This window comes from Tenrec ecaudatus, chromosome 3 (genome assembly GCF_050624435.1).
Source record: "Tenrec ecaudatus isolate mTenEca1 chromosome 3, mTenEca1.hap1, whole genome shotgun sequence".
NCBI lineage: Eukaryota > Metazoa > Chordata > Mammalia > Afrosoricida > Tenrecidae > Tenrec > Tenrec ecaudatus.
The window spans coordinates 76,589,180-76,605,512 of NC_134532.1; the positions used below are offsets into that span (position 1 = coordinate 76,589,180).

The window sequence follows — 16,333 nt, forward strand, 5'->3', positions numbered from 1 at the left end:
GGCGAGAAATAAACTTTGTTCTTTGCAACCCACAGGACATCGTGACTGATTTGAATCTTCTCTCTACCTTACAGTGAGCGCCTTGTTGGAATCTCCTCTAAGATAATTGGCAACTAACAAAGCATGTTGTTAGTTATTGATTGACAAGGAAATTGATTCAATAGTCTGGGCATTTGCAAAGGATGCGATCCCACCAGCCTTACCTTCAGGGATGTGGACTAAGGACCCGACCCACCAACAAAGATGTGAATCCCAAACTAAGTCTTGTTCATTAGTACCCGAAACCTCTCTGATGAGACCCTGCTGCGTGTACATTAATTAATATGGGTCTACCTAAATGGGCTATTCTCCTGAGAATCCCTACCTAGCTCATCAAGAAACATAATGCCCCTTCCCACCAGAACCTCTAAAAATCCTCACAACACTTTGGCTTGTGGAGATGAGGGCTCAGGCCTTCCCCACCCCTGCTTGCTGATTAATGAACATTTTTTGTTCATGTGCAAAGTTCTCATCTCCTGATGATTTTCCATTGGGAAGAGACAAGATTTCTCTGCAGTAGTGGTGGCTGGGGATGAACGTCCCAGTAACAGTCAAAGAGAGCCTGTCCCTAGAGGCAGGGCCCTACATCCGACTTCTAGCCACCTCACTACAAGAGAATACATCTGTTTGTTGAAGTCACTCACTTGTGTTGCTTCAGTAACAGCAATACCAGATATCTCAGATGCACTTAAGGATCAGTAAGGGTTACCCACTTACTTTCTCAGGAGGAAAGTTAAAATGTGACCAACCCCAAGCTACAGCCCCTCAACCCTCACACAATACAAGATTTAAGGGGACAATGAGGTTTAATGCCGGCAACTATTGGTCTGTCTCTTTCTGGAGCAAAGAGGAAAGAAAATCAAGGACCCGTGGAAACATTTGGTCCAAAGAAGTAATGGACCACAGCCTCCACAATCCTGAGACCAGAAGAACCAGACGGTGCCTGGTCCTGGCCGGACTGGGAGACAAACTCATAAGAGACCAGAATTCCTTAACTGGTCAGACAGTGACTGGTGGATCCCTGAGACTGTGCACTTCAGTCACCCTTCAAGCCTGGGACCATACTCACCCCAGTGGCTCAACTTTCAGCCAAACACTGGATGGGCCTTAAAAACTCCCTGCCATCGAGTGGATCCTGACTCACTGTGACACTACTAGACAGGGTCCATCTGGCCGGGGGTTTGAGAGATCATAGCTCTTCACAGGGCTAGAGAGCTTCATCTTTCTCCGGTGGAGCGGCCGGTGGTTTTGGATGACCAACCTTGTGATTAGCAGCCCAACCCTGTGGAAGCCCAGCACCCCATCAGGCCTAGAGGGCAAAAATAACCCCAGGAGTGCATGCACTCCGTGGAAAAACCACCCATACAAGATTAAAAGGGCCGCGCGCGCCCACACTAAAGCTCAGAAAGCAGAAAGGGACTGGAATAAAGGCGGGGGGGGGGGGGGGGATGGAAATGGCAACCAGAAGACGGAAGTGGGCAGTCCTGTTACTTTGTGGAACTGGCAACCTGTGTCACACACACACACACACACACACACACACACACAAATGCCATGAATTGTGGAATGGAAAAGCAGTGTGCTCTGTACTGGTTTTTTTTAAGTTTAAAAACAAAACAAGACCCTGAATGCTGAAGCAGCTAAACCGGAAGGACCAGAAACCAGAATCCTTTCCCTGCGTCTGCTATTGAGGCATCACGTGACTTGGGGACCTTCCTTAAGCTTCTGCTGTTGCTGTGTGTGACTTCTGAGAGACACTAACCTCCCCTTTCTTCATCACGGACGGGTGAGGGGCGCTTCATTACGTAATCTAGAAAGTTGACTTTAAAGAAAGAAAGTGGATTTTAGGGCAGAGTTGGACCTAAAGTGCCAAGTGTAGATATCATCGGATCGGCCCAATCTCTACCCACCTTCTCCCAAACTCAGGGAGAGATGTCAGGGGCCTGTGGTACCTAGGGATTTTAGAGCTCACACATAAGCGCGTGGCACGTGGCCATTTGAAGAAGAAACAACCCCACCCCCCCCACCCCCCATGGAGCACATTCGCGATCTCTGTCTGAAGTAGCACAGAGTACCACAGGGACCAGAGGCTACAGCGCAGGCCCAAGCAAGCCCAGCAAAGGAGCCAGACTGAAGCCGGGAGACCCCGAGACAGAACAGAGGCGCTGCACCCAGACTGTGACGCTGTGAGACCGAGCAGCAGACAGCTTCTGGCCCACAGAGGCAGAGGCCCAGGGACCACGTGCCTGACAAGCTGAGGTCTGCAGAGAGGCTCAGCTCCTGGCAGAGGAGAAGCCTGGACGTGGTAACCTGTTACTATCCCTAGTAAACTCCCTTAATTGTGCGTGCTATCTGTGAGTTCGGTGTGGCCATTGCGGTGGATTAGCGAACTCAGCATAGAGTGCTGGGGGAGGAGCAGGGCCCTAATAAATGAAAGGTGGTTATGGGGGGTGTTTGACCTACTCATGGTGACCCCATGCACAACAGAATGAACCCACCCAGTACAGCACCCTCTTCACCATCGTTAATGCCCGCACAGCCATGGCTGCAGCCACTGTTTGCTCCAAGTATCTCATCCTGCAGAGCCATATCAGAGCGGATTCAGTTGTGAGCATAGGCTACATTCCAGACGGGGATGGCCAGGCATTTCTTTCTAGTCTGTGTTAGTCTGGAACTTCTGCCCAAGTCTGTCCACCCTGGGTGACCCTGATGGGGTTGAAAATGCCAGGGGCATAACTTCTGGTAGTGTAGCAATATGCAAGCCCCCCTCCCGGCAGGATGGCCCATTACAGTGGGGGATGAGGTGGGGCAGTAGGTGGGGTTTTTGAAATTAGATCAGCCAAAGGGTACCTGGTGGCAATCTCTGTCCCCTCGTTCAGCGAGCAGCGTTTCAGCATTCCCTGTCCAAGTGGTCTGTCGTCTGCTTCCTTTGGTTGCTCCTTTTGTACCGAGTCTTTTCTTCATGTCCCTCCATGAAGTCTACATGCTCAATGGACCCATTTTTCCCCCTTTGTTCACAGATGTTGTGATTGAGCACCTGCATTAATCCCACCAAGGACTGAGGAAGGCTACTGCTTCTTGAGTCCAGGATTTGATCACAATAATCATCATTGTTGCTTGCAAACTTATTGTGCATGATAATCCAAGAACCAGAGAAAAATAACCTAGAAACGTCCATGTTAGTATACACCTACTCTTTGCTTGTCAGCATGCCTAGGTCCCAAAGGCTCAGACAGTATGTGGAAGTCGATATTATGTGAAAAGAGAGTATGACCCTATCAGATTGCAAACTGGAGGATGATTACATCGTTACATAACTGCCAGATTATGCTTGCATAACTGCATCAAGGCGGTACCCTTTCATCATATTTACTCAATCTAACTGCTGAGCAAATAAGCCGAAAATCTGGACTACATGAAGATCTCTATATGTGGAAATTGTATCAAGCAGATCCATATGAAGATCTTCCTATAGTCCAGTTTCTCAGGTAATTTGCTGAGCATTCGGATTTGAATATGGCATCGGGATTGGAGGAAGATTCATTAGCAGCCTGCAATATGCAGATGACACCATCTTGCTTGATAGAAGAAGGGTGGAAGCACTTCCTGATGAAGATCGAAGACTACAACCTTCAAGATGGGCTACACTTACCCATGAAGAAAGGAAAATACTCACAGCTGAACCAACAAACAACATCATGAAAAGACTGAAATCACCAAGGATTTCATTTTACCCAGATCCACAATCCAACCCATGGAAGCGGTAGTCGAGAAATCAAATGATACATTGCATGGGTCAAATCTGCTGCACAAGGTGAAGTGTGAAGAACAATTATGTCACCTGGAGGACTCAGGTGCACCTGACCGAAGCCATGGCATTTTCCTGTTTGGTTGGGTTTTTTTAATCATTTATTGGTGGGCTCTTACAAATCTTATGACAATCCATCATTCAATAGTATTAACCACATTTGTACATATGTTGCCATCAACATTTACAAAACATTTTCTTTTTACTTGAGCCTTTGGTATCAGCTCCTCTTTTTCTCCCTCCGTGTCCAACCCTGTCCCCCCTCCTGAATCCTTGATCAATTATATATTATTGTTATTTCATGTCATATACTGTCCATTGTCTCCCTTGACCCACATTTCTGTAATTCATCCCCCTAGGGGGTGGGCTATATATCCAACCTTGTGATGGGTTCCCCCCTTTTTCCCCTTCCTCACCACTTCCTGTGCCCACCATGCGCCTACCCCCATGACATCACTACTCCCACTACTGTTCCAGAGGGTTTTATCTGTCCTGAATTCCATGTGTCAAGAGCTCTTATCAGTGTCCATGTGTGTGTACTCCAGTCTAGCCTGATTTTTAAGGTAGACCTGGATCATGGTAGTGGGGGGAAGCATTCCAGAAGTAGAGGAATGATGTGTGTTTCATCGGTGCTTTACTGCACCCTGGTTAAGTTGTCCTTTTCTTGTAACCCTTCTGTGGGAGGAAGTCTACAGATGGGCTTTGGGTCTCCATGCCAATCCCCCTCATTCACATTGATATAATTGTTTGTTGTAGGAGAAAGGAGGGCCCCCAACACATGATCACTGGTCCAGTAGGCAAAATTGTATGGATATAATAAGCAAAGATTATAGTGAAGTCGTAGAGAGCAGAAGAGATAGAAGAGAGATTGAAGTAATGGAGTCAGACACATTTCATGGTAGCATGCTCATCTCAGCCCCGCTTGGTGGTCCTCATGGGGAGAGCCCAAGCACAAGAGCAAGAGAGACCAACATTATTGCTAACCAAGGGTTATAACTACTTAGGGAGGCGTGATTACAGGTCACAGGAAGGGGCAGTACAATAGGTATACACATCATAGGAAGGGGATATAAGATAGGCATAGGCAAGACAGGAAGGGGATGAGCTAGAGGTATGCACACAGGAATGGGAGGGACTACAGGTATACATGTGACAAGATGGGCGGACCCTAGATTCATGATGGCAGCTTAACCTTGGTCACCCTGAGGAAGGCTTGCCCGCTCTGGGGTCTCCTACAAGGAAACAGTCAACTACTTTCCTTATCAGAAGGGAGTGGGTCCTATTTGTTGTGGGATAAACAGTGGTGACTGCTTGCTCTGGATGGCTGATAACCCTTAGAGAGAATAACCCCTGACCTACTTCTGTTGACCTCCAAGTATATAGTCATTTGCCACAGGTAGCAAGCAACTAAGTTTGGGATACATTACTTATGTACAAGGGAGACAACTTGGGAGAAATCTTTCTGTTTCCCACAGTTTCTTTTGGATCTTTTGATGCCTGGTACCTGATCGATCCTGTGGACACTTCATGATCACACAGGCTGGTATGCTTCTTCCATGTGGCCTTGTTTGCTTCCCTGTTATATGGCTGCTTGTTTAACTTCAAGCCATTAAGACCACAAATGTTATATCTTTTGATAGCCAGGTAACATCTGTTCTCTTCCCATATTTGCTTATGCACCAATTTTGTCTTCAGCGATCATGTTGGGAAGGTGAGTATCAAAGAGTATCAGGATATTAGAACAAAGTGTTCTCGTGTTTAGGGAGGCCTTTAGTAGGGACCCAAAGTCCATCTGCTATCTTAACAGCCATGGCATTCTCTTTTTTTTTTTCCTTAAGTGAATACTTTAAAAAAAAAAACATTTTATTAGGGACTCATACAACCCTGATCACAATCCATACATACATCAATTGTGTAAAACACACCTGTACATTCTTTGCCCTCATCAATTTCAAAGCACTTGCTCTCCACGTAAGCCCTCTGCATCAGGTCCTCTTTTTTTCCCCCTCCCTCCCCACTCCCCCCTCCCTCATGAGCCCTTGATAATTTATAAATTATTATTTTGTCATATCCTGCCCTATCCGGCGTCTCCATTGACCCCCTCTTCTGGTGTCCATCCCCCAGGGAGGAGATCACACGTAGATCCTTATAATCAGTTCCCTCTTTCCAACCCACTCACCCTCTACCCTCCCAGTATCATCCCTCACACCCCTGGTCCTGAAGGTATCATCTGCCCTGGATTCACCTGTGCCTCCAGCTCCTATCTGCACCAGTGTACATCCTCTGCTCTATCCAGATTTGCAAGGTAGAATTCAGATCATGGTAGTTAGGGGGAGGAAGAATTTAGGAACTGGGGGAAAGCTGTATTCTTCATCGGTGCTACATCGCACCCTGACCCCTAGAGCCCTCTGCGAGGGTATCTCCAATGGCCAACAAATGGGCTTTGGGTCTCCACTCTGCACTTACCCCTTCATTCACTATGGTAAGATTTTTTTTTTCTGATGATGCCTTATACCTGATCCCTTCGACACCTCATGATCGCACAGGCTGGTGTGCTTCTTCCATGTGGGCTTTGTTGCTTCTGAGCTAGATGGCCACTTGTTTATCTTCAAGCCTTTAAGACCCCAGACACTATCTCTTTTGATAGCTGGGCACCATCAGCTTTCTTCGCCACATTTGCTTATGCACTCGTTTGTCCTTGGCGATCGTATCATGGAGGTGTGCACCCAATGATATGATTTTTTGTTCTTTGATGTCTGATAACTGATCCCTTCGGAACCACGTGATCACACAGGCTGGTGTTCTCTTCCATGAGGGCTTTGTTGCTTCTGAGCTAGATAGCCGCTTGTTTATCTTCAAGCCTTTAAGGCCCCAGGTGCTATATCTTTTGATAGCCGGGCACCATCAGCTTTCTTCACCATATTTGCTTACTCACCTGCTTTGGCTTCAGCGGTTGTGTCGGGAAGGTGAGCATCATAGAATGCCAATTTAATAGAAGAAAGTATTCATACACTGAGGGAGTGCTTGAGTGGATGCCTAAGGTTCTTCCGCTACCTTAATACTGAACCTATAAATATAGGCACATAGATCTATTTCCCCATCCTCATATATATATATTTGCATATGTACATGTCTTTGTCTAGACCTCTATAAATGCCCTTTGCCTCCTAGATCTTTCCTCTATTTCCCTTGACTTTCCTCCTGTCCCACCTGGGTTACAGCTATACCTCTTCATTACCTTACCCTTGATCATTCCCTACCAGGCCTGCTACTCCCACCTCACCACCATTTTGGATCCCTTGTTGTTGCCTTATCCCTGGGTTTGTTAACACCACTTCCTTACCCCCCACCTCCCTCTATCCCATGTCCCCCCGGAACTGTCGGTCCCATTGTTTTTCCTCCAGATAGTTCATCCAGCCTATCTTATTTAGACAGAACTGTGGAGATAATAACATGCACAAAAATAAGACAGAGGAAAAACAAAGCAACGGTATACAACAAACCACCGACAAAGAACAAAACACAACACATCAAGAAAGAAAAGCTTGTAGTTAATTCAAGGATCGTTTGTTCAGCCATGGCATTTCCATCACCTCATATGTATATGAAAGCTGGGTGTGTTAGTCTGGGTAGACTAGAGAAACAAATTCATAGACACTCATATGCATATAAGAAAGAGCTTTATATACAAGAACAGTTGAATATTGAGAAAACATCCCAGTCCAGTCCAGATTATGTCGATAAATCCAATATTAGCTCATATGTCTGATACCAGTCTATAAAGCCCTGTTCAAATTCACGAAACACATGCAATGATGGTGAACGCAGGAAGATCACAGGCTAGTGGGTGGGAAGCCTTGTAGGTCCAGTGGCGGTGTAAGCATCTCAGTACTGGCAGGGGTCTCCACGTGGCTTCTCCACTTCTCAGGGCATGGGGTCTCTCAGCATAGTACCATGTGTCTTGTCAGTAGAGTATCTTTACGGGAGTGAGTGTTGTCAGTAGAGAGTCTCCCAAGGAGTGAGCTGAGAGAGAGACAGAGACTGTCTCCCACTTCCAAGGAGGCAATCCAGGAATTTGATAATTCTCAGAGAAGACCATGTTCACACAAAGGCCTCATTGGCTATGATCCAATTGATGACTAGACTCCACCCCTTCACATTTGGTTCTCTCAAGTCCCAAATTGACACCAGATTATGTAACTATCACACTGGGCAATGAATAAAACCAAAGAGTTGATTCCTTTGAATTATGATATTGGCAGGGATTATTGAATATACTAGAAGAACAGGGGGAAAAAATCTGTCTCGGGACTAGTACAGCCAGAATGCTCCTTAGGAGGAAGGATGGTGAGACTTCATCTTACATACTTTGAGTCTGTTATCAAAAGAGAGCAATCCCCAAAGAAGAGTGTCATCCTTGCGAAAGCAGAGGGATAGCAAAACCGAGGCCGACCTTCCGTGGGTTAGATTGACACAATGGCTGTAATAATTGACACAATGACACAGTAACAATTGTGAGGATGACACAGGACCAACCAATGCTTTGTTCTTTTGTACATTGGGTCACGATGAGTTGGAACTGACTCTATAGCACCTACCAACAACAACAACAGTAGCAAAGGTTTGTTCAGTTGTTTCAAAAGAAGGTAAGTTTGCATAATATTAAAAGACACATATAAATTGTCCATAAGTCAGACATTTATAATCTAGGGACTGCTTGCAATGGATTTGGGATATAACACCTGGGCATTGTGTTTGAGTGATAAAGAAGGTACTCACACATAATTCAGCATTTTTTTTCTCTGTTAGTGCAATTTAACTAGTTCAGCCACAATCCCAGAAAAGAGCTGATACTCTTTGCTCCCATAAAACTTTCTGAGACCTGTCCAAGGCTCTAGTATGCTTCATCCAAAGCTCCAAGGGGAATACAATAATGACTTTGGCAGTTCTTTATTTCCTCCAATTCATTGATGAGGGAGGTCCTGGGTTTTATGGCATAGTGGTTATGCTTTGTACTGCTAACCTCAAGGTCAGCAGTTCAAAGCCACCTGTGGGAGACAGACAGGGTTTTCTGTTACTGTAAAGATTTACACTCCTAGAAACCCACAGGAGCCGTTCTACCCTGTCCTATAGGGTCACTGTGAGTCCGCATCGACTCGATAGCTTTGAGCAGTGAGCAGCGATAAGAAAGCTGGGATTTGGTAAGGAGCACCCTGCCCACGTGAACCAGTCATAAGGAAGGAAGGAATTCAAAACTTGAAGTGAAGACTTCCAGACAGGATGGGCCCGGGGAGATTCCAAGAAAAAGAAGGCTATTGTGTTGGGCTGGATTGTCTAGAGATGCACATCCAGGGACACTCATATGTGTCTGAGAAAGAGTTTCATATCAAGAAGTAATTATATATCAAGAGAGCATCCCAGCCCTGAGTGTCTTAAGTCCATGGGTCTGACACTAGTTCTTAAGTCCCTCTTTAGATTCTCATAACCATGGGCTGAAGATGCAGAAAGGTGAATCAGGAAGATGTCAGGCTGGTAGGGTCAGAGGCATGTGGATCCGAGCCTCATGGGTACAAGGTCAGTGGAAACCTGACAGGGTGTTGACAGCTTTGGGATTGAGCAGGCCACCCCTGGAGGCCGGGCAAAGAGAGAGGACGGCTCCCAGTTTCTGCCCCATAAGAAGACCATATGTCCCAGGAGACTTCATCAGGCTGTGACCTAATTGACAGGTTACACTCCACCCCTACACTTTCACACAAATCCAAGTTGACATAAAATCTAATGACCACAGCTACTTTGTTTCCTTTTTTGCCACCACCTCTATGCCTGTCCCTCCTTGCCATGTTCCTTTTTAGAGGTTGTCTCTATCAACAGCCCTGTGTCTTCACCTTGCCGTCTCTGGGCTGATTTCAGGGTCCTGTCAAGAACCACTACACTGGTCCACCCTGGGCCTCTCACTTGATTTCTTCTCCCAAGTGGAACTCGGTTCTCTGCATGGATCTCATTGGTGCAAAGTCACGGGATGTAATTTCATACCTGCTGATCAATGGTAGACCAGAAAGGGATAGGGTTGGCCAGAGATGAATCTCTTTCCTTTAACAAGGTGACATTTCTGACTGTTAGCGTCTTAGGGTCACATTCACATCATACTGTCTACTCTAGTATGGAGTCTGTGGGGTTTGCAAACAGTTACCTCACTCAGCTGCTAATCACAAGGTTGGAGCTTCAAACCCAGCCAGAGGCACCCTGCAGGCCTGGGAATATACTTCTGAAAAATTAGCCATTGAAAACTCTATGGAGCAATGCTCTACTCTGATTAACCTGGATGCACCACGAGCCAGTCAACTGGACAATCCACTAGACAGGCTTACTGTCCTTCTCTCAAAAGAACATGTGCAGACGACCCCAAAAAACTAACAGAAAAGGAGACTTCAAAACATTCTGTCCCATGAAAAAGCACCCCCACCATTTTTAGACTGTCTACCATATGTCAGATTCCAAGTCTCATCCCACTCCATGTTATAGACTAAACAACGGAGGTTCAAAAGTCTGAGTGAGAGGAGGCAGTCCTTGGCATGGCTCAATCAGCCAGTTATTTACTTTTCCCTCCCTGCTGGCATCATTAAGCCTCAGAGAATCCCTCTACCCCACTCCTGTGAGGCCTAATGAACCCCAAAAAACAACTATCATCAAGTCGATTCCAACTCATAGCAACTCCATACAGGGTTTCCAAGGCTGGGCACATCTGCAGGAGTACAAAACTTCATCTTTCCCCCTCAGGGAAGCTGGGGGGTTAATAGTTCAATGCCTAACCCACAGCACCACCAGAGATCCTAAAATTTGTCTGAACAAGTGAATTAATCCCCAAATGTCTCACCACTTCCCTCATTCACCCACCCAACGCAATCAGGCAGAAAATCTACATAGTATTCTGTGTAGTAAGTCACATAGAGTTCGGGACATAAAAATAGTTGGAGGAGGGACTTTGGGGTCCCTCTCCGATGGTGCCAGGTGGGAGTACATATAGCAGAGATTTCCTTCTTACCTAACTAGTCCATGTGGCTATGAAAGAACCTCTGAGTCCCTCGCCTACCATGCAAAGTGGGACTGCACGGAAGAGCCATCATCTCTGCCCAGGCAGCCTTTGCAAGTCCAAGGAGAAACTGGCCCCAAATGGATCCATGTTTGCTCTCTAGTGCTCTCTGCTTCCTTCTGTACATGTACCTTCCATGTGCTGATGCTCTGAAGCACTTCCTATGATCAGGCTGTGATTGGACAGATGTGATGTTCATGGAGGAACCACTATCAGGGACTGGTGTCTCCTTCCTAATGGCCCTAGGACCATAGTGAGAATGTCTGAGTATACCACAGTTCATAAGCAGCTTTATGTTGATCTATATTTAGTGCAGAATGTTTTTTTTTGTTTTCCTCTAACGGGTTTTACTTTACACAGCTTTTTGCCTCTGCAGGTTTGCTGTGTAACCTGTTGTGGGAGTTACGCCATCACCATAAGGGACTCGCGGGAGCCGGCTTTCATGAGGACAGTGCATGACAGGGCAGCGTTTCATTCTGGTGTGTAGTAAGTCGCCAGGAGTCAGAGCTGATTGGACGGCAGCTAACCACAACATACGAGAGACGTCGATGAAAGCGTCAAACGCTGGTGATATTTAATGCACAGAAAGACCTGGTACTGTCCTTTGGAAATGCTCAGCCACGAAACACCAACAGGCTTGCCCTGAGTCATCACTACTCCCTAGGAACTGGTTTGGGTGTTTAGAACAATGACGAAACCAAAATTGAACCTCCCTGTTTTGGCCCCCCTAAGTTCCAGTACCACGTATACTCTCAAGTCTCAATTTATGGGCAAGGCCTCATGGGCTGAGTCCAGGCTGTAGACTTCAATGGGGAGTAGTACTGCCGAGAGCTTGCCTGCTCTTTCCCAAGGTATGCTACCAGAATGTTCCCTCTGACAGGCTCAGGCCCACCCAGCTGCCCCTGACGAGGCAGACCTCTTATCCATCGTCTCAATTGCACTTCCACTACCCACTTCCTTATGCCTCAACCTCCTTTCCCTCCGCACTGGTATCCAGCATAAATGGTTACGTTGTATTTCTTATTAATTTTCGGTCTTGTGTCCTAGAATGCCAACTCATTTTTCCCTACTGTGTATTGTGGGTTAAATAGGCTTTTGTGGCCTCGTAGGGGAACATTGTTCCTGATGAAAAATGCATTCTGTGTTGGAAACAAACAACATACACAAAGCAACTTTGGGAACACGGCCTCTTTGTAGCGCCGGCACTGCCTGGACAGCCTGGTGTATCAGCGTGGAAGCCTACAAGAGTTCTCTTTGCAAATCGGGGAGTCTGTATTCTGAAAGTCTTCATCTGGGGAGCAAATCAACTACTCTGGCCCACCATATTTAGAAAAACAGGCAGTTTGGTTTTTATTTTATTTATTTTGTAATCCTCTCTTCAGTTTGGAAGCTCTCTAGATGTCACGAATTATTAAACATTGGACAACTAACCCACCCAGCAGCACCTCAGAAGTCAGGCCTGACAAGAATGGTTTGTTCTAATAATGTGGCAATGAATGATACTCACCTTCCCAACACAATCACTAAAGACAAAATGGGTGCATAAGCAAATGTGGTGAAGAAAGCTGATGGTACCAGCTATTGCAAGATAGAGCATCTGGGGTCTTAAAGGCTTAAAGTTAAGCAAGTGACCCTCTAGCAGTGAAGCAATAAAGCCCACATGGAAGAAGCATGTCAGGCTGTGTGGTTACGAGATGTCGATGGGAGCAGGTAGCAGAAGTTCAAAAACAAACAATCAAATTGACATGAAGGAGCACAGAAAAAGTGGAGACTCAAAACTGTCCACCTGTAAGATGATGGGACAGTCCCTCACAGAAGGGACATATCCAGGGTGCAATATAGCACTGATGAAACATACCTTTTCTCTAGTAGTTTACTATTTCCTCCCCTTACTATTATTGTCTTAGTTTTACCTCATTAATCTTGTTAGACCGGGGTATGTTCATTTGTATAATAAATATTGTTTGACACATGAAATTCAAGACAGACCTTTCAGAAATAGTAAAATCTAAAAGGCCAGGCCTGGTGATCTGCTTCCATAAATATTACAGTCAAGGTCAACTTTAGGAGCACAGCTTCCTCTGTCACATGTGGAGTCACCGTGAGTCAGAATCCATTCAATGGCAATGGAGTTTAATTTAGGGGTTGGGGAAAAAGCAACTAGAAATAAAGTTATATGACTACCTACTTATCCCAACTACTAAGTGGACACCTCCCCCTCCCCCCAGAAGAATTTATTTCAAAGGACGGCATTGAATCTGCAGCTCCAGGAAAGGAACATATCTGATCGGAGCACACGGGAGCAGATGAAGGGGAAGGAGGAGAGAGTGGAGCACATCTTGGCCCACCAGGACTTGAGGACAATGTTCTCAATTAGAGCAACCAGTCCACAGAGAGGACCACATGGCCAGCTCCACTATGAGACATGATGCCACTCACTGACCCATAGCCCCACAGGGGACAACACCAGAGACACAGTGTGGGAATTGCTCCCGATCTAATCCCGCCACACTGAGACAAAACACAAAGAGGGTACAATAGAACAGCAAGGGAATGGAGCAGTAAGGTCCCCAGGGAATGCTGAAGGTGGACTTTGGGGCCAGGGTGTGGTGCCTCAACAGACAGGACTGGAAAACACTCCTAAAGGCCAATAAACAATCCTCGAACTAACTACAAGCTTTTCTTTCTTGTTGTGTTTTGTTTCATTTTTGTCATTGGTTTGTTGTTGTTGTTTTGTTGTATATTGTTGCTTGGTTTTACTCTGTCTTGTTTTTGTGCATGTTATTATCTCCGCAGGTCTGTCTAAATAAGATAGGCTGGATGAACTATCTGGAGGAGAAAGCAATGGATTGATAGTTCCATGGGGACATGGGAGAGGAGGAGGTGGGGGGAAAGGTAGTGGTGTTAACAAACCCAGGGACAAGGGAAAAACAAGTGACCCAAATCGGTGGTGAGGAGGGTGTGGGAGGCTTGGTAGGACAAGACCAAGGGTATTGTAACCAAGAGAAATTGCTGAAACCCGGGTGGGGACTGAGCACGGTAGTGGGATGGGAGGAGAGTCAAAGAAAATAGAGGAAAGAGCTGGGAGGCAAAGGGCATCTATAGAAGTCTAGATAAAGATATGTACACATGCAAATATATTTGTATATGAGAGTGGGTAAATAGATCTATGTGCATATATTTATAGATTTAGTATTAAGGTAGCAGACGGTCATTGGGGTACCACTCAAGTACTTTATCTCATCCAAGTTGTCAAGGGAACACCTAGAACAGCACCCAGCACATTGTAAGTGGTCTATAAATGGCTGGTGAGTGATTTGATTAACTAAATAAATTATCTTTGTCAAATAATGGCTTATTCACCTCCAACCACCTTCTCTTCACACGTCTGGGATGTTTCTGAAGATAACTAGGCAGTCATATCACATTATTTCTAGTTGCTTTTTCTCCAACCCCCAAATTAAACTCCATGCAGTGATGTACTTCATACGTTCATCCCTGCTTTTTCAGGGATGTGTAGTACTCCATTGTATGTATATACCACAGCTTTTTAATCCACTCATCAGTTGATAGAAATTTGGGTTGTTTCCAACTCCTTACAATTGTGTACTGTGCCGCAAAGAACATTGGAGCACAGATGTCTGGCCTTAGTTTGTTTCTTGCCTCTTCTGCGTATATGCCCAGTAGGGGGATTGCTGGCTTGTATGGTAACTCAATTTCTATCTGTTTTAGATATCGCCAGATCGATTTCCATATTGGTTGTACATACTTACAGGTCCACTGTGACACTGTGCCCTGTAACAATAACAGGCAGCTCACTCTCCCGCCCGGTCAGGAATGGGTGCCCTGTAACAGTAACAGGCAGCTCACCCCCTGCCCGTTCAGAAATGGAAAATTTTTAAATTGCAGCCTGAAACAGGTATAGCCCAGCCCAGGATGTTTACGCTCCAAGAAGCAGCCTAGCCTACCTACAGTATCGTTTGGCAGACCACTGGGGACAAACTGATCTTAAATGTAGAACTTACTTTGTTAGACTTAAAAACTGTTTTGTTTCACTTTTCTGAGAATGCTTTGCCAGTTTCACACAAGAACTTGCCTTCCCCCTCCCCTTGCTTGGCAAGACACCCCACAGGGATGTATAATAACTTCCCTTTGAAGCTGTTCGGGGCTCTCGCCTTACAGACTGAGCCTGCCTCAGTTGCGGGTGAGGGCCCAGATTTGAATCTGTCTGAATAAAGCTTTACTGTTTCCATCTCTGTTTCAGTGAGTGGTCTGGGTGAGGGTCTCGCTCGCTAACATCCACCAGCAGTGGATGAGAGTTCCTGTCTCCCCACATCCCCTCCAACACTTGTTGCTTTCTGATTTTTTGAATTGGGCTACCTTTGAGGGTGTTAAGTGGTACTTTATTGTTGTTTTAATTTGTATTTCTCTTATGGCTAAAGATCAGATACATTCCACCCCCCCTCCCCAGATGTTTCTTTCTAATGAATTGGTCATTACATTTCCAAGTTCTGAAATGGCCCACAGACCATAGGAAGACATTTCTTTAGGCTCCTGCTTGAAGCCAACAGCTCCATCAAACTGTTAGCCTTGATTCAGGGCCAACAGATACATTTTTTCATATGTTTGTTGGCCATTCAGAATTCGGCCCCTGTGAAACTTCTGCTCAGGTCCTTTGCCCACCTCCTCATTGGGCAATTAGTATTTTTCTTGTTGGAAGCTAGCAGAGTATTGTAGATTTTAGTAATAAGGTCTTTGTTTCATGTGTCATTGCTAAAAATGTTTTCCCAGTCAGTGGACTTTCTTATTACACTCTTGGTGAATTCGTCCTATGTACACAGGTGTTTTATCTTCAGTATATCCCATTTATCAATTTATGCCTCCTCTGTGTTTGTGTCCTTCCCTATTTCTGATAGCCTATGTATTCCCTGTGCCAAAGTTCTCAAGTTGGTCCCAATTCCCTCATTGATGGCCCTAATAGTTTGAGGGTTAACTTCAAGTTCTGTGATCCACCTTGAGTTTCTTCTTGTGCATGGAGTGAAATAAAGGTCTTGGTTAATTTTTCTGCAGGTAAATATCCATTTTTTCCAGCACCACTTGTTAAAGAGGGCATCTGCTCCCCATTGGATATTTTTGGGCCCTTATCAAAGATCAGTTGTCTGTATGCTGATGAATTTATTTCTGGATTTTCAGTTCTTTTCCATTCGTCTGAGTATCTGTCATTGTACTAATACCATGTGGTTTGAGAACTGTGGCTGTATAGTATGTGCTAAAGTCAGGTAAAGCAAACCTTCCCACTGTGTCCTTCTTGAGTTCTCTGCTAGTTCTGGGCTTCTTCCCTCTCCATATGAAGTTGGTAATCAGTTTTTCCATTTATTTAAAGAAAGATTAGGGTA

At 45.5% G+C, this 16,333-nt stretch overlaps 1 non-coding gene across 1 annotated transcript; it reads right to left on the reverse strand.

The window, feature by feature from the left end:
* Positions 1-15,406: 15,406 nt before the first annotated feature.
* Positions 15,407-15,542, reverse strand: LOC142444159 (small nucleolar RNA SNORA2/SNORA34 family). The gene has a single exon (XR_012783817.1). It is a non-coding gene; the product is annotated as a small nucleolar RNA SNORA2/SNORA34 family (small nucleolar RNA).
* Between the last annotated feature and the right edge of the window lie 791 nt (positions 15,543-16,333).